This window comes from Aquarana catesbeiana, linkage group LG08 (genome assembly GCF_042186555.1).
Source record: "Aquarana catesbeiana isolate 2022-GZ linkage group LG08, ASM4218655v1, whole genome shotgun sequence".
Classification (NCBI taxonomy): domain Eukaryota; kingdom Metazoa; phylum Chordata; class Amphibia; order Anura; family Ranidae; genus Aquarana; species Aquarana catesbeiana.
The window spans coordinates 48717231-48735807 of record NC_133331.1 but is presented as its reverse complement, the minus strand read 5'-3'; the positions used below and the strand labels follow the sequence as shown (position 1 = coordinate 48735807).

At 40.6% G+C, this 18577-nt stretch overlaps 1 protein-coding gene across 10 annotated transcripts in view; it reads left to right on the top strand.

Moving 5' to 3' along the window:
* The first annotated feature begins 6991 nt into the window (after window positions 1-6991).
* LOC141105739 (alpha-2-macroglobulin-like protein 1) overlaps window positions 6992-18577 on the top strand; it is a 251128-nt gene continuing 239542 nt past the window's right edge. For all 10 annotated transcript variants that reach the window (XM_073595819.1, XM_073595817.1, XM_073595811.1 and 7 more), the window contains exon 1: window positions 6992-7128. The gene's annotated coding sequence lies outside the window, so the exon portion shown is untranslated. The remainder of the gene's footprint in view (window positions 7129-18577) is intronic.

The window sequence follows — 18577 nt, the reverse complement described above, 5'->3', positions numbered from 1 at the left end:
GGAAAGGAGTAAATCCCTATTATATCAGAGAAGGTATAAAATCCCTGGAGAACAGAAAAAATATAATAATTCGACCAGCTGACAAGGGAGGGGGGGTGGTAGTTATGGATAAGTCAGTTTATCTGGAACAATTGATGGAACTAGTGAGTGACCGGACGACGTATAAGAGATTAAAATCGGATCCAACGGAGCCATATAGCATCCAATTGGCAGCATTGGTAGAGTGGGGCTTCGGGATGAAGGCCCTAAATCTGAAAGAGAAAAGATATCTCGTACCTAGTGCATGCCGAATACCGATAATCTATACGCTGCCGAAAGTCCATAAAAACATCCAGAACCCACCCCCCCGACCCATAGTGAATTGGGTTGGGTCGGTGACCGCAAGGCTTGGCGAGTATTTAGACAAATTCCTTCAACCCAGTGTGAAAGAAACAAGGGCTTATCTAAAGGATACATCGGACCTGCTACGCTCTGCTAGAAGAAGTTGTATTAGATCCATCAGCCGTTTCATATCTAGTAACGGCTGATGTAGCGTCCTTATATACAATCATACAACATGAGGACGCCTCTTTAGCCCTTAATTGGGCATTAAGTAGGAGGGAAGACATCCCATATATAAAGAAGAAATTTGTGGGACATGCATTAGATTTTTGCATATCCCACAATTACTTTTGGTTTAACGGGCAATTTTACTCTCAGCAGGTTGGCGTGGCAATGGGGGCGAAATATGCCCCTAGTCTCGCCAACTTGTTCATGTCCGAATGGGAAGATAGACAAGTGTTCAACATCAATAGGCCTCAGTTAAAATTTTATCGTAGGTTTATCGATGATATCCTGTTGATTTGGGAAGAAACGAAGGAATCTGCGGAAGAATTTTTGGATTACTTGAATAGAAATACAAATAATATCAAATTAGAATACCAAATCAATGAGGAAACCATTAATTTCCTAGATGTTACTATAGAGAAGAAATCTAATACACTAAAACTAAGGTATATTTCAAACCGACGGACCGCAATAGTTATTTGTCAGTGACAAGTGGACATCATCCGTCCTGGATAAGAAATATTCCGAAAGGACAGATATTGCGAATCCGTCGGAATTGTACACAGTTGGATGACTATTTGATGCAATCAAAGACCTTGAAGGAGAAATTTGTACAGAAGGGGTATAGTGATGAGAACAGGAATCCCCAGGGAACAATGCATGAAGAAAAAAGAAGCACAAGCAGGGGAAACTCAACATCAACTGAGCTTTATTTCAAGATTTCATTATCAATACAGGGAAATAGAAAATATTTATAAGAAATATTGGTATATTCTTTGTAAAGACAGACACTTGGGAGACATATTACCAGTACAACCTAAATTTATATATAGAAAAGCCCCCAATATAGGCGATCAAATAGTCAAGAAGATCTTGGATCCACCTAATCCAAGAGCTCTGAAATTTAATTTTAGGGGATTTTACTGCTGCAGAAAATGTGTATGTTGTAAAACAGTGAGGGTTAGCAATAGGGGCATCACCAATGTCACAAATAGAGAGGGAGAAGTGTTTGAAATTAAGGAGTTCAGCACATGCACCACTACGCATGTGGTCTACCTGATGTGGTGCCCATGCGGCCTATTTTATGTAAGAAAGAAGAAGAGGCAATTGAAGATCCGGATAGGTGAACATTTGACTAACATCAAAAATGGATATAAATACCATAGTGTATCCAAGCACTTTAAAGATAAACACCAACAGGACCTCTCCCTATTACAGTTCTGTGGCATAGATGTAGTGCACCCTTCCTGGAGAGGTTCCAACAGAATAAGAGATTTATCACGGAGGGAAACCGAATGGATATTTCTTTTTAAAAGTTTGGCCCCTAGGGGACTGAATATTGAACTGGACCTAAATTGTTTTATTAATGATTTTTAATTTTGTTAACGATTTTAGGTCGGAGGTTGTAGCACCACGGAGAAATTGGATAATTTTAGAAGTTTTAAGCACAACACAATCACTTGAGGTAGTGGGTGCGAGTACATTCTTTAGGGATAAGATAAGCTTTGAAAATATGGGTATAGTATTGACACTTGACTGAGGAGTGATGTAGTTATTGTACTATGCAGCAGTTTTGTATTGAGGGGACTTTTTATTGAGGGGAGTATTCAAGTCAAATGTCTGACCAACATCCACCAGGGATTGTTGGTAGGTTTGAACACATGGGTATAGGATAGACACTTTATTGATGAGAAATACAGTTATCACACTATGCAGTTTTATACTGAAGGGAGTATCCAAGTCAAACTTTTAACCAACATTTACCAGTGATTGTTGGTAGGAACCCCGAGTGAAACTGGCATTTTAAATATTGGGACCTAGGGGTTCTTGCAGCCTATTATACCTGCAGTAAGATATATCACATGGGGGGTAGGATGGATATTGCATAATAGAAAGTGGAATAATATCATTTGGATGTTATACCACCCACTTATGAATATTAGAAAAGCAATATGAATTTTTAATTTTTAATTCCAGCCTTCTATAGGAATTCTTAATTCCAGTCTTTTTTAGATGTTTTATAGAGAAATAGTGCTAATTTTAAATGAATGTGTTTTAAAATGGATTTTAAAATGAATTTTTCTGGTGCTCATAATTATTGTATGTCACTTAAATGAAGGTAGCATAATTGCACATAATTATAATGCAGTTATAAGATTATTGAGAGGAATATGATGCTATATGATGTTATGGTTAATCTGAACAAGGTATTTAAAATGACTAGCACTAAGGAACTAATGTTCAGGGTCCGGTATATAGTTTAGCAAGCAGCGAACTAAGTACTGTTTACTATTTGTTATTGTAAGATAACTAATATTGGCAAAATGCACTTTGAAAGTTGATTGCTGTATAAGTGCATTCCCACGCTGCGAGACCCAGTGAGTAGCGATCCCAAGCAGCGGGGGTTTGTGCTCACGGGGACACAAGTAAAGCGCAGGCGCGAGGTATACGTGGGGCCCATGCGCACTGAATTACCCCCTGTCCGTTGCAGATGGGAGGGTATTTAAAGACTGATTGATACCTAGAGCGGCCTATCCCATGATTAAGTCACAGGCGTGACGAAACATGTCGGGGCGTGGCCAAGCAATGGTGGACACCGCACACGAGTGACACATAGAGGAACGAGCGTTGCGGTATACCCACCTGGGAAGAGATCGGGTTTAGCAGTCGGGCAAGTAAGGAGAGGGTGAGATATCACATCAAACGCCTGCTCATATCGGGTCCTCCGCGACCGCATACCCCCAGGAAGTTTCACTAGTTGCTGTGTTGTTTTACTGCTTATACAGTGTGCTGTGGAGATTGCTGTGCGAGTTTACATTGTTCACATTGTGAGTTTAACCATTGGAGATTTGTTTGATGTGTGTGTTAATAAACTGGTTTTACGTTATCACGCTATTTGGAGCATTTCTTTTACTTCACATATGGAATGTGTTTTTGAATGGAGATATTGGTAGCTGATATCCTGATAATCTGTCATCATTAAGCTTGTTAGCCTTACACGCAAGTGGGGGCAATTGGAGCTGGTGAGTAGATTTTCATCGGGAGTGGGACCACTATAATACCCGGGTGTGGTGGAAGTCTTGGAAAGAAGAATTTACACACGGTGTTTTGAGGACCCCCTTTTTTTTGGCACTTATCTGATTGAACAATTGTTTTCTATCACTGGATCGCATCTGCACTGAGGTTGAAGGACAATCACCTCACTATTTTAAATTATATATATATTTTTTGATTATTCATGTATATATTTTGTTGGAGCAGTATTGATATTGTGACATTATTTGTGATTTTGGTCACTTGGTGTTCACCACGCATGTATATATATTATGTCATTTGTTGTGATGCACTTTAAATAGGTGTGTAATAGTAGATTGAGTTGTCACTATAAAGGGTGCATATTTGGTTTTATATTTTTTTAGGAAGCGCCACATTTTATTTTATTTATTGTGTGTGACTCTTACACATTAGACACGATATAAAATAGAAATATATGTTATATTGTCTGACTATCCGTTCCGGTTCCTGAACTCTGGGTATGTTTTGACAACGTTTACTCTGTTTACCTTTTTTATTATTATTAACCTCTTGCTTACTGGGCACTTAAACCCTCCTCCTGCCCAGACCAATTTTCAGCTTTCAGCGCTGTCACACTTTGAATGACAATTTTACGGTCATGCTACACTGTACTCAAATGAAATTTTTATCAATTTTTTCACACAAATGGAGATTTCTTTTGGCGGTATTTATTCACCATTTGGGTTTTTATTTTTTGCTAAACAAACAAAGACAGACATTTTTGAAAAAAAAAGTTTCATAGTTTATTATAAAATTTTGCAAATGGGTATTTTTTCTCCTTCATTGATATTCGCTGATAAGGCGACACTATTAGGCACAGATAAGGCGACACTGATAGGCACAGATAAGACGGCACTGATGGGCACTGATAAGACGGCACTGATGGGCCCTGATGAGTGGCACTGATGGGTGGCACTGATGGGTGGCACTGATGGTTGGCACTGATGGTTGGCACTGATGAGTGGCACTGATGGGCACTGGTAGGTGGCACTGATGGGCACTGGTAGGTGGCACTGGTAGGTGGTATTGTTAGACAGCACTGGTAATGATGCACTGATTGGTGATTTATAGGCGGCACTGTGGGCACTGATAGGCGGCACTGTGGGCACTGATAGGCGGCACTGATAGGTGGCACTGGGGCACTGATGGGTGGTACTGTGGGCACTGGTAGGTGGTACTGGTGGGCACTGGTAGGTGACGCTGGTGACACCTCCAGGATCGGGACCGATGTCCCTCTTGCAGCCACCAGTGATGAGCTTTTTTTTTCCTTCTCACGCTATCAGTGTGAGGAGGAAAAATATCTGATTACCGGCTCTGTTTACATCACATGATCACATGTCATTGGCTGACTGCTGATCACGTGCTAAGGGGTCGTGATTGACCCCTTACTCAGATCTCTAATCAGGCCAGTCTTATAGACTCGCTGATCACAGAGTGCGCGCTGGCCGCTCAAACACGGGAGGACGTCCAGGGACGCCCTCCCGGCAAATTAAGTCTGCGCTGTAGCCGTCTTTCAGCTATAGCACGGACGGCAAGTGGTTAAGCAAGTGAGATTTAACTGTACTTCTGTCTCAGTCTGATTCATGGTTTCTGACAATGTGTGTATCCCAAGTTTTATGGTACCATTAAAGTCCACTTTAGCCTCAAATCCAGTTGTTTCTATATATGAATGGCTGTGTGTTGAGTTATTTTGAGGGGACAGCAAATTTACACTGTTATACAAGGCTGTACACTCACTACTTTACATTGTAGCAAAGTGCAATTTCTTCAGTGTTATCACATGAAAAGATATAATAAAATATTTACAAAAATGTGAGGGGTTTATTCACTTTTGTGATAGTGTAGCAAAAAATCATTCCTCCTGTTTCAGCAGTGGGTGTGGAGTCTGGGCATACACAGTGTGAAAGCTGATTGGAGGAAAAGCACACACACACCCTCTCCCCATAGGCAGAGGAACCAAGAAACTTGCAGAGCTGTACTGTGAATAGATAAGCTTTCTGCTAATCTATCTCTAAGTTACCTCCCGACAAAAATTTACAGCTGCTTTTATCTCGGTGTCAGAGACCTTGTCAGAAGTTCTCATGCTGATAACAGAGGAACAGAGCAGCATAATGCAACAGAACTTAGGGCTGTGGAGAGAGATAAGTAAACACTACAGATATTGTGCCCAGGTCAGATTTCATGAATGGTTCTCAACCTCTAGTGCCGTGACGTCTTGATAAAATTTCCCAAGTTGTGGGGACCCCTAACAGTAAAATTATTTTCATAGCATGGGTTGTCAGCACCCAAGGCAAGACAAGTAATTTGCGCCCCTAACCCACGGACATTTAGCGCTCCCTGAGTCCCTTCCACTCATACAGTATTAAAACCCCTTATGGTACATTTTAGGATGTACCACTCTTTTTCTTTATCTCTCTCTATCCTAATTTATTGTTTTTTTTTCCCATCCCTCTCTCTAACCATCTTTCTTGTTCTTTCTCTTATTCTTTCTCTCCTTTTTCTTTGTTACTCCCCCTCTTTTCCTCTCCCTTCCATGTATTCTCTATTTTTATTCCTCCTCTTACTCCTTGGTGGAGGGGTGGGGGTAATGGGATGAGTGGCAGTGCTGTCGGGAGTTGGGATGAGTGGCAATGCTGGTGGTGGGTGGGATCAGTGGCAGTGCTGGGGGGAGTTCTGATCAGCTAACGTAGGTGCTCTTGATCAAGGTCATCTCATGATCTGAGAACTGTAGTGGAGACTTTTAATGGCAACTATAATCACAGGTAGCGTTACTCACTGTGTCTCCGGCTTCACTGTGTCTCCAACTTTGTGGTGTCTCGTGGCAGTGACACCTATGCCGAAATCAGGAGACAGGGTCTCCTCCAGCCCCTCCCACTTCACATTCCTCACCAGTCAGCTGACCTCTAGTCTCTGCCCCCCAGCCATGCTGCAAACTGAATGGGCGGCTGCAAAGAGACTGAGTGGGCAGCCACGGGCTTCAGAAACAGCCCAGCTGGGCAGCCACAAGCTCCAGGGAAAGCCCTGCTGGGCGGCCGCAAAAAGGGTGGGAGAGCGGTGCGGGCTTCAGGAACAGCCCAGGATTCGGTGACCCCTGGCAAATCATCATTCGACCCCGAGGGGGTCCCAACCCCCTGGTTGAGAACCACTGCTCTAGGGCATAAGTATTTACTTCACTTGAACCTTGCACAATGATGACATTGGAAAACTTCTGATTCAACTGAATGGTTCAAAGTCTTTTAGTACATATTTATTGTTCTGCAAAATTGTTATAGCATGTCATCAAGGTATATACCAGTAAATCCCTAGCCTCAGCCTGCAGGAACTCAGCCAATGATTTAATTAAACCTAGTGACAAAACAAGGAACTTAGCCAATTCCTTAATTATACCTAGCAACTAAAAGAGGACATACTGTATCAATGCTAACACAAAAATGACACTTGACAAACCATAAAACACAAAGCAGGAGCAGGAAAAACAATAGAAGCTTCTGGACGGCACAGGAACGGGTAAGGAAAGAACTCTGGTGTCATGGTGTCATGGTGATGGGTCACTACATGGCAATCTGGAGTTGGGCAAATTAATTCAGAGTAAATTTTATTAAAATATGTGAGCCACATTTAATTTGAGGAAATTTTAATTCTTTACAGTTTTACCTATTTATAAAGTTTTTATGAGCAACTCATCTCCACATTTTAGCCAGAGTAAGATGTTCTGAGCACCCCCTCCACAGATGTATCTCAGATTGCACCAAAAATAAATGCAGACACATCTGTCATGTGCATACATTATACAAGACTTTCTGTTTTCAAACAATTTACATTATTCAAAAACAAAAAAGTAATATATTTTCAATCGAGGGATGCTAAAGAATAGAGTTTTCTTTAGAGTATTGCTCTTTTTCTACCCATATGGTAAATAAAAGTATGCCTATTTTTCCCATTTTTAAACTGTAGAACAATACATTTTTAAGGACAATCAGGCAAAGAAGTCAGTAAAAATGTAGCTACAAAATAGAAAATATATATATATATTGTTTATCTTAAAGTATTTATCCAGCCCAAACATTTTTTTAGTTATAGTAAGAGTGAAGAAGGGTTAGAACCAGTTAGCTTTTAATTGCTATCTGGGGCTCCATTGTAGGCTGCTACAAACAACTGTTCTTCTCACTACATTGCAAATTTGTTCTTCTCCTCAATTCCTAAGTCCAACCACCATCCTATCAACATTCCAAGCCCTGGCTACACATTTGGAATTTATTGGACTGTTTTCTTAGAATAAACTTCGGATTTTTACCTTTGAATGTAGTGCCCAATTCTTGTCTAGGTTAGATTAGGCAACAGAAAAATCTGACTTTTTTTGCATGTGTGTTCTGGACCTGTGTCCCCATAATTATTTAGAGCCCTTTCACACTAACAACGCGGCCGCATTAGTGGTAAAGCGCCGGCCCTTTTAACCCCCGCTAGCAGCCAAAGAAAGGATTAATAGCACCCATGTAGCACCGCTGCTGAAGCACTTTGCAGGTTCATTTCAATAGGCAGGGGCGGTGGAGGAGCGGTGTATATACCGCTGCTCCAAAGATGCTGCTTGCAGGACTTTTTTTAATGTCCTGCCAGCGTACTGCCCTAGTGTGAAAACACTCGGGCTTTCACATTGGGATGGGAGGGGAGGCGTTTTTCAGGCACTTTACAGATGCTATTTTTAGCCCCTTAGCGCCTGAAAAACGGCTCAGTGTGAAAGAGGTAAGGTCCACTTCTTTGCCATTTTCATTTATAATGAATCGTTTCTTTTAGAGTTTTTGTTTGTTTGTTTATCTTTTTATAATATACATAGTTGCAACATTGATTTGCAGTTATATAAAACAAATACAAACTGTACACTTCCATCCATAACATGCCCATGATACAGCATAGTTATATATCATATTGGAAGAAAATATGGATTTATACATACCATATGTCATCCAGTGTTTTGTCCAGAGAGATTATGCAACATTTATACTTTGCTATATAAAGTCACAGCACTGGTGGGTTCATATGCTGTAACTAGACAAATGAAAGTGTTGTGAACTAACTACATTCCCAACAGTTTTGTCTTTTTTTTTTCCTTGCATATAGTAGCATATACGGTATATATCACAGGAGACTTTCTACACCATCGTGATTTGGTGTTTTGTATTCTCAACAATGAAGAACATCATTTACCAAATTTTTTTCCAGGCAGCCAATAGACTTGTAGGTCTATTTATACAGACAGAATGCTTTTTTGAGGAGTCTCTTTCAGTAACCAATTGTGGTAGAATCAGGGGGTTAACATAAAAAAGTTGGGACCTTATTTGCATAAAATTATAAAAGGTGAAGACGTTTGGAACAATTAGGCATATCAGAGTCATCTAGATAGCCTAGCAGACATATAGCTGGGTTGCAGATGTTAGGTATGGTCAGAAGATTAGCAGAAAAGTCTATTATTTCAGACCAAAAGGCCCTCACTGTGGGACATTCCCAGGCCATATGGAAAAAGGTTCCCACAGTAAAAATAGTGTGTAAGGTGTATATTGGATATAGTTTGAAAAAGATTGAAAGCCATAATGATATAAATAGAATAAGTAGCAACTTACTGGATCCTCAAGGGTCCATTGTGGAATTTGATAAAAACTTCTTCGGCTGTGGATTTTACTACAGAGGGGCATTGGATAAGTAAGTAAGTAAGCCTTGTCCCCAGAAACAGCCATCCTAGCCAAATGGAGGACAGTTATATAAACAATCTCAGGGCCCATACTCCAAACCTGAATGCCTTCTATGTATATAACATTATGCAATGTTCAAAAAAATGTTGGGGCTAGCTGCTTCCACTGTTTTAGCAGCATTATTAGCTTCATGAAAGAAGCACCAGTGTTGATGGGCAAACTGGGTAACTATGTGGTACACATGGAGTTTTGGGGGGCAATACCCCCTTCCAAAAATGAAAGCTGTAGTGTATTCCTGGACATTCTCCTAGAGAAAGGCTTTAAGTATAGAATGAATCAATTTAAATTTACTTTTAGGGATGTAAATCTGGAAATCTACATATACAAAAATTAGGGTAAAATATAAATCTTAAAGATATTGATATGTTCCAAGTTATTTAGACTTTTGCACGCAGTTCTTGAGTATAAGTAGGAGGAGATCAAGATTGTTTACAGTATGCAAACTATATATACTGTCTACTGTATGCACCTATGTATACAGTAAACTTGTCTACAACCTGCAATGGACAGGGTGACATTCTGTACAACGGAAAAAGAGTTTATGTTGTTAATATGAATATGAGCCTTGGATTAATAATACAACACTTTGACGCATCTTAAAAAAGAGCCACCAAAACCAAATGTTCCTAAGATCTCTAGCATACAATGTCTTATGGGTATACAGGGCCACATTAATCTTGGAAACCATATTCATGTGAGTGGCCTGCATGTTGGTAAAAAGGAATCTTAGATTTATAGAGTTTGACCGTTCACCTCAAAAGCACACAAAAATATGGTATGTAGATGGGGAGGAATCAGTTCCTTATAGTGAGCATAATACTCAAAAATAAATTTGTCTAACGCTGGGGTTTTATAGTAAGGGAAGGTGGATACTTCAATCTCATCAATGGTAATATGGGCTTCTATGAGCAATTTTGTTTGGGATAGTTTGGGTAGAGTAATACAATAAGAAATAACCGTCCAAATCCAGAGGCATTTGATGGGCCCTTTGATTTGTAGAAATCAGAATAGAAGGACAAAAGGTACTAACAACTTACTCTGATTTTATGCTCCAACAGAACCAATTCAAAATCTCCAGCACTATCCTTTACAATCCTTTAGTGCTAGCTATGTTTCATGATATGTCACTGTTTATTATTTTATTATTTAGCAGTCCATAGAGTTTAGTATATTGTGGTATTGTTTAGTAGACAATTAGGTTCCAACGATTGTACCATGGAGAAATAACGATTCATCTTGTGGTTTCCTTTTATTTGGAATTAATATTTTTATTTATATTTATTCCTAATGTTGATACTGTTATAATTATTTATTTTATTTATTATTTTATTTAACCTAAGTTTAATAAGATTGTTTTTCATTATTGTTTGAAAAATATTATTATTATTATTATTATCCATTACAATTTAGCAGTCTATTCTGTATGAAAATATTTTTTTTCATGTTTTTCATATTTATATGTAAATTAATAAACTCTATAACTAGAAATAAAACATTACCAACAATACAGACCTGATAACAGATGTGGAAATACGGGGCAATTTAGGTAACAGCGATCACAGGTCAATTAGTTTCAGTATAAATCACACAAATAGGAGACATGAAGGGAACACAAAGACACTGAATTTCAAAAGAGCCAACTTCCCTAAACTACAAACCTTGCTAAAAGGCGTAAATTGGGATAAAATATTAGGAACAAAGAATACGGAGGAGAGATGGGTTTGCTTTAAGAGCATATTAAATAAGGGCATTAGCCAATGTATCCCATTGGGTAATAAATTTAAAAGAGCGAACAAACATCCTGGATGGCTTAACTCCAATGTAAAAATGCATATAAAAGCAAAGGAGAAGGCCTTCAAAAAATACAAGGTTGAGGGATCATCCACAGCATTCAGAATTTATAAAGAATGCAATAAGAAATGTAAGGGTGCAATTAGGTTGGCTAAGATAGAACATGAAAGACACATAGCGGAGGAGAGCAAAAAAAATCCCAAGAAATTCTTTAAGTATGTAAACAGTAAAAAAGGGAGGACAGACCATATTGACCCCATAAAGAATGAGGAAGGACATCTGGTTACAAAGGATGGGGAGATGGCAAAGGTATTGAATTTATTCTTCTCCTCAGTCTTCACGAGTGAATCGGGGGGCTTCAGTAACCAAAACTACAGTGTTTATCCTCATGACACAACACAGGAAGCACCTACATGGTTAACAGAGGACGGAATTAAAATTAGACTTGAGAAACTTAACATTAATAAATCACCGGGACCAGATGGCTTGCATCCGAGGGTACTTAGGGAACTCAGTCAGGTGATTGCCAGACCGTTGTTCCTAATTTTTACAGACAGTCTATTGACTGGAATGGTACCAGCTGATTGGAGAAAAGCCAATGTAGCACCAATATTTAAAAAGGGCCCAAAAAACATCCCTGGGAATTACAGACCAGTTAGCCTAACATCAATAGTATGTAAACTCTTGGAGGGGATGATAAGGGACTATATACAAGATTTTAGTAATAAGAATGATATCATTAGCAGTAATCAGCATGGATTCATGAAGAATCGTTCTTGCCAAACCAATCTATTAACCTTCTATGAGGAGGTGAGTTGCCATCTAGATAAAGGAAGGCCCGTAGACTTGGTGTATCTGGATTTTGCAAAAGCATTTGACACAGTTCCCCATAAACGTTTACTGTACAAAATAAGGTGCTTTGGCATGGACCATAGGGTGAGTACATGGATTGAAAACTGGCTACAAGGGCGTGTTCAGAGGGTGGTGATAAATGGGGAGTACTCAGAATGGTCAGGGGTGGGTAGTGGGGTTCCCCAGGGTTCTGTGCTGGGACCAATCCTATTTAATTTGTTCATAAACGACCTGGAGGATGGGATAAACAGTTCAATCTCTGTATTTGCAGACGATACTAAGCTAAGCAGGGCAATAACTTCTCCGCAGGATGTGGAAATCTTGCAAAAAGACCTGAACAAATTAATGGGGTGGGCGACTACATGGCAAATGAGGTTCAATGTAGAAAAATGTAAAATAATGCATTTGGGTGGCAAAAATATGAATGCAATCTATACACTGGGGGGAGAACCTCTGGGGGAATCTAGGATGGAAAAGGACCTGGGGGTCCTAGTGGATGATAGGCTCAGCAATGGCATGCAATGCCAAGCTGCTGCTAATAAAGCAAACAGAATATTGGCATGCATTAAAAGGGGGATCAACTGCAGAGATAAAAATGATAATTCTCCCGCTCTACAAGACTCTGGTCCGCCCGCACCTGGAGTATGCTGTCCAGTTCTGGGCACCAGTCCTCAGGAGGGACGTACTGGAAATGGAGCGAGTACAAAGAAGGGCAACAAAGCTAATAAAGGGTCTGGAGGATCTTAGTTATGAGGAAAGGTTGCGAGCACTGAACTTATTCTCTCTGGAGAAGAGACGCTTGAGAGGGGATATGATTTCAATTTACAAATACTGTACTGGTGACCCCACAATAGGGATAAAACTTTTTCGCAGAAGAGAGTTTAATAAGACTCGTGGCCACTCATTACAATTAGAAGAAAAGAGGTTTAACCTTAAACTACGTAGAGGGTTCTTTACTGTAAGAGCGGCAAGGATGTGGAATTCCCTTCCACAGGCGGTGGTCTCAGCGGGGAGCATTGATAGCTTCAAGAAACTATTAGATAATCACCTGAATGACCGCAATATACATGGATATGTAATGTAATACTGACACATAATCACACACATAGGTTGGACTTGATGGACTTGTGTCTTTTTTCAACCTCACCTACTATGTAACTATGTAACTATGTTACTATAAATTGACCAACAAAGGAATGCATATGTTTTGCAACCATTTTATATCTATTTTGTCTGCCAAATGTTTTTTTATGTACACAAACCTGAAATCTATTTCTTGGTATGTTCTCCATCATACTTCACTTTATACAGTTTTCTTAATTACATTTTTTTTATGAATTTGTTGCAAAGTTTCTTACCTGGAAATCATGTCAGTTACAACAATAAAAACAATAAGAAAATTTGTATACAGTGAGGTTGTTTTCAAATTTCTTTACTCTACAAATACCTACTACTTATAGTAAACACATTTATAAAACTAGTGCTAAAAAATCCTGCATTTTTTTAAACCTGCTTATATTTAATTTTAGGGTTTCTATTTTTTTATTTTAGATAAGTGGAAAGAATATGATTTTTTTTACATATCTTAATTGCCATAATATATCATATAGTCATATAAAATGGTCAAACACACAGGGAAAAGAAGAATAAAAAAAATAGTAATACTGTGAAGAATGTAGGCATTTGGTCCTCTACAACTTTAAAGGGGTTGTAAAGATAAAAATTTTTTCACCTTAATGCATTCTATGCATTAAGGTGAAAAAACTTTTGACAGTACCGCCGCCCCCAGCCCCCCCGTTTTACTTACCTGATGCCTCGAATCTTCGCTCCTCGTCCTCATTGCAGCTCAGCCTGGTCGCTGATTGGCTGCAGTGGATGGATTGAAAGCAGCGCAGCCATTGGCTCGCGCTGCTGTCAATCACATCCGATGACGCGGCGCGCCGGGGGGCGGGGCCGAGTGATACAGCGAGCGGCTATAGCCGCCGGCTGTATCACGGGAGCGCGCCCGCAAGCACTCACCACCATGCGAGGGAGCTCGCATTAAGGTGGTAAATGCTTGCGGGGAGGAGCTGAAACAGCCGCCGAGGGACCCCAGAAGACCAGGTTCGGGGCCACTCTGTGCAGAACGAGCTGCACAGTGAAGGTAAGTATGATATGTTTGTTATTTTAAATAAAAAAAAAAATTACCTTTACAACCCCTTTAAGCTTAGGTTGTAACCTTTTTTCTATTACCTTTAAATACCATTGTAACATTATCCAGTGGACCCATAATAAGATATGACTATTGCAATTGCAAGAGAATAGACCAACACACTATTAGACACCATACACACTATTAGATTTTCTGCAGATTGCTTTCTTATGCCCCGTACACACGGTCGGACATTGATCGGACATTCCGACAACAAAATCCTAGGATTATTTCCAACGGATGTTGGCTCAAACTTGTCTTGCATACACACGATCACACAAAGTTGTCAGAAACGCCGATCGTTGTGAACGCGGTGACGTAAAACACGTATGTCGGGACTATAAACGGGGCAGTAGCCAATAGCTTTCGTCTCTTAATTTATTCTGAGCATGCGTGGCACTTTGTGCGTCGGATTTGTGTACACACGATCGGAATTTCCAACAACGGATTTTGTTGTCGGAAAATTTTATAGCAAGCTCTCAAACTTTGTGTGTCGGAAATTCCGATGGAAAATGTGTGATGAAGCCCACACACGGTCGGAATTTCCGACAACAAGGTCCTATCACACATTTTCCGTCGGAAAATCCGACCGTGTGTACAGGGCAATAGACCCCTTTCACACTGGAGGTGTTTTTCAGGCGCTTTAGCGCTAAAAATAGCGCCTGTAAAGAGCCTGATAAAATGCCTCATCTGCAGTCCCAGTGTGAAAGCCAGAGTGCTTTCACACTGGGGCGCTGCACTGGCAGGACGTTAAGGGGACTTTCACACTGCCAGCGCCCGTCGTTTTTGCAGCGCTTTTTGGCCGCTAGCGGGGCGTTTTTAACCTCCGCTAGCGGCCGAAAAAGGGTTAAAACCGCCCACAAAGTGTCAACTTTTTTATTTTTTATTTATTTTTTGAATATGCTCTTCTAAATTATCCGTTATTACTTCACTTTTAACTATTAAGTTGTTTTAAAAAAAAATTATATGTTTGATGGGGAATATACTTTAACAAATATTCCTCTATTAGTATTTTATTTGAACTTTCCTTCCTTTGTCAGTTGTCTCTATCTATGCAATCCTTTATATCAAATCTTATTTTATATATATATATATATACACACACATACACACAGTAAGGCCCCTTTCACACTGGGGCGGTGGGGGCGTCGGCGGTACAACAGCGCTATTTTTAAGGGTTAAAATCCCTCATACAGCGCGGCTATAGCCGCGCTGTCCCATTGATTTCAATGGGCAGGAGCGGTGAAGGAGCGGTGAATACACCGCTCCTTCACCGCTCCAAAAAAGCGGTTTGCAGGACTTTTTTTACCGTCCTGCCTGCGCACCGCTTCAGTGTGAAAGCCCTCGGGCTTTCACACTGAACAAACAGCGGAGGCTGTTTAGGGGCGGTTTGCAGGTGGTATTTTTAGCGCAATACCGCCTGCAAACCGCCCCAGTGTGAAAGGGGTCTTAATCTATTTAAACGTTAATACTTTTTTGTCCAAAGCAAAGGTGTTTAGTTACTCTAAATTGTACACAACATTTTTTTTTTTTGGGACAGTGTAAAAGAGTTAGAACCCCTGTTGGATTTTAATTGTTCAAAATAAAAACACAAGAGGCTTGCCAGACCAAATGGGGAAAGAGTCCAGGGCTGCTGTTAGAAATCCTGGGGCCCCGTACAGCTTAGCTGGCAGGAACAGTGAACCATGCCTAACAGGCGGCTTCAGCTACATGAACAAACTGCTTATCCATGCAACCAGAATATCTATGAGAATGAGCACATATTATGTTTTTTTTATTATTTGTTACAATTTTCATTTTTTTAATTGTTACATATTTTTGAACAGCCCTGTAGGGATGGGTGAAATATCAGGGGTCCAAACAGACTCCCAACAGAAAGAGATTGAGGACACGGATCCCTCAATCCCTTCTCTGCAGCCTCAGCTGCAGAGTGAATGATCAGGAAGCGCTTTGTACAGAGGCTAGCTCTGGAAGCATTGTAAATATGAGGGGATTGGTTCCAATAATTGCACCCACTCCTGCTGCTCAGGGCCCCCCTGCTGAACTTATGGGGCCTGGGCCCCGTACAAGAGGTCAGGTGTTACCCCCTTATCAGTGTCCCTGAAAGACTCTAATAGCTTTAATAATTCATCATATGATCACATAAAACCACCAACACGTTTTGAAGGCTCATCACACTCGCCACATGGGTTATGTTATCTCACTAATTCTGGAGATATTTCATACATCTGTTCAATGAACATATCTCAGTGTATCCTTCTCTTTGAGTCTTTTAACCACATGCAATATTTAAACCCTAATAAAGGAGGAGTATTTTGAACCCCCCAAAATGCACTGGATATTTTATGGGATTGTGTGGTTGTATGATGATTTGTTAAATTTACTTGGAATTTTAGGGGGAAGTTTACTAAACCTGGTTCACATGGAATCTGGTACAGATGTGCATTGTAACCAATGACATTCCAGGTTTTTTTATCAAAGCTTAAAGGGATAGTTCACCTTTACCACAAAACTGCCTATGCAGATAATTGGCTTCTGTAGGTAAAAACCAACTGTGCAGCTCTGACTGAGGTTGAATAATAGACATGTGCATTCATTTTCGTCCGAATGTATTTTCGTTCGAATTTCGGGTATTTTCGTTATCGTTTTAACAAATGATAACGAACGTGCAGAATCTGAAAACCGAAAGATCCGACATAAACAAATGCTTTATTTTCGTTTTCGTTGCGACAACAGTTCGATATAGATAGGAGATTCGACATGAGGCTGACAATAGCGATCTGTGTCCATCGAACCTGTGGTTGAATGTGCCTAACCTTAAAGGGGTTGTAAAGTTATTTTTTTTTTTTTTTTTAAATAACAAACATGTTATACTTACCTTCACTGTGCAGCTCGTTCTGCACAGAGTGGCCCCGAACCTGGTCTTCTGGGGTCCCTCGGCGGCTGTTTCAGCTCCTCCCCGCAAGCATTTACCACCTTCATGCGAGCTCCCTCGCACGGTGGTGAGTGCTTGCGGGCGCGCTCCCGTGATACAGCGGGCGGCTATAGCCGCTCGCTGTATCACTCGGCCCCGCCCCCCGGCGCGCCGCGTCATCGGATGTGATTGACAGCAGCGCGAGCCAATGGCTGCGCTGCTTTCAATCCATCCACTGCAGCCAATCAGCGACCAGGCTGAGCTGCAATGAAGCTGACGAGGACGAGGAGCGAAGATTCGAGGCGTCAGGTAAGTAAAACGGGGGGCCTGGGGGCGGCGGTACTGTCAAAAGTTTTTTCACCTTAATGCATAGAATGCATTAAGGTGAAAAAATTTTTACCTTTACAACCCCTTTAACTCTATTAGTTCAAGATTATTCTACATAGAGAGAAAAGATTCGACACAGAGAGAAAAGATTCGACATTATAGAGACAATAGCAAAAAAGGTCGAATGTGCCTAACCTAACTCTATTAGTCCAAGATTATTCGACATAGAGAGAAAAGATTCGACATGAAGATTCGACGAAGCAGTCGACGCGAGTGGACATTTATGGTCAAATGCTCCGCCCATAGGCTATAGAATTCTAATGTTGGTTGACTAGTAATAATAATTAATAAATATAATTATTACTAGTGTCATACAACATTAGAATTCTATTATAGCTTGTAGGCGGAACATTCGACCGGAAATGTACAATTGCGGCGGCGTACAGTTTAGCTGCTCCGTCAAATCTTCTTAGAACATTCGACAGACACCATAAGCCTTCAATGACAGATTCGACCTTAATTATTTCGGATTTTCGGACAAATGCAGTTTTTAACAAAACAAAATAAATAAAAACGAATTTCGGGAGTAACTAAATAAATGTATTTTTCGGACGAAAACGAAATTCCAAAACAAAGTATTTCAGTGTGCACATGTCTATTGAATAATAACTTGCTATAGGTTTAGGCCAGGGGTAGGCAACCGCCGGCACTCAAAGCCTCTTTTGCCGGCACTCGATTCCCTCCCCATTAGCAGAGCAGCGCAGGGAAGTGTCGGTGAGACACTAATGCATTCCAATCTCAGAATTCCCCACACCACACCTGCTCTGAGGGGGGGGGGCACTGTGCCCCAACACATTGTAAAAGATGGGAAACATTGTTTGGTTCTCTAACTTTGCTGTAGCTGCGATCGTCGGCTTTTGTGATGGGGAAGAGATTGGGTGCAGTTCTGCTAGGGGCGGCGGTCCCTGTTTCCAGGAGGAGGGCTCCTGCTAAAGCCAATCACAGTTAGCCCCGTCCACCATCTGGGAGGAAGATGACTTGCTTGGTTGCCACTACCAATCTCAGAAAGAAGTGATTTCACTGTGATTGAGAAAACCACAATCAGGGGACAGTTTGTGGAATTACTGTTGAGCTTCT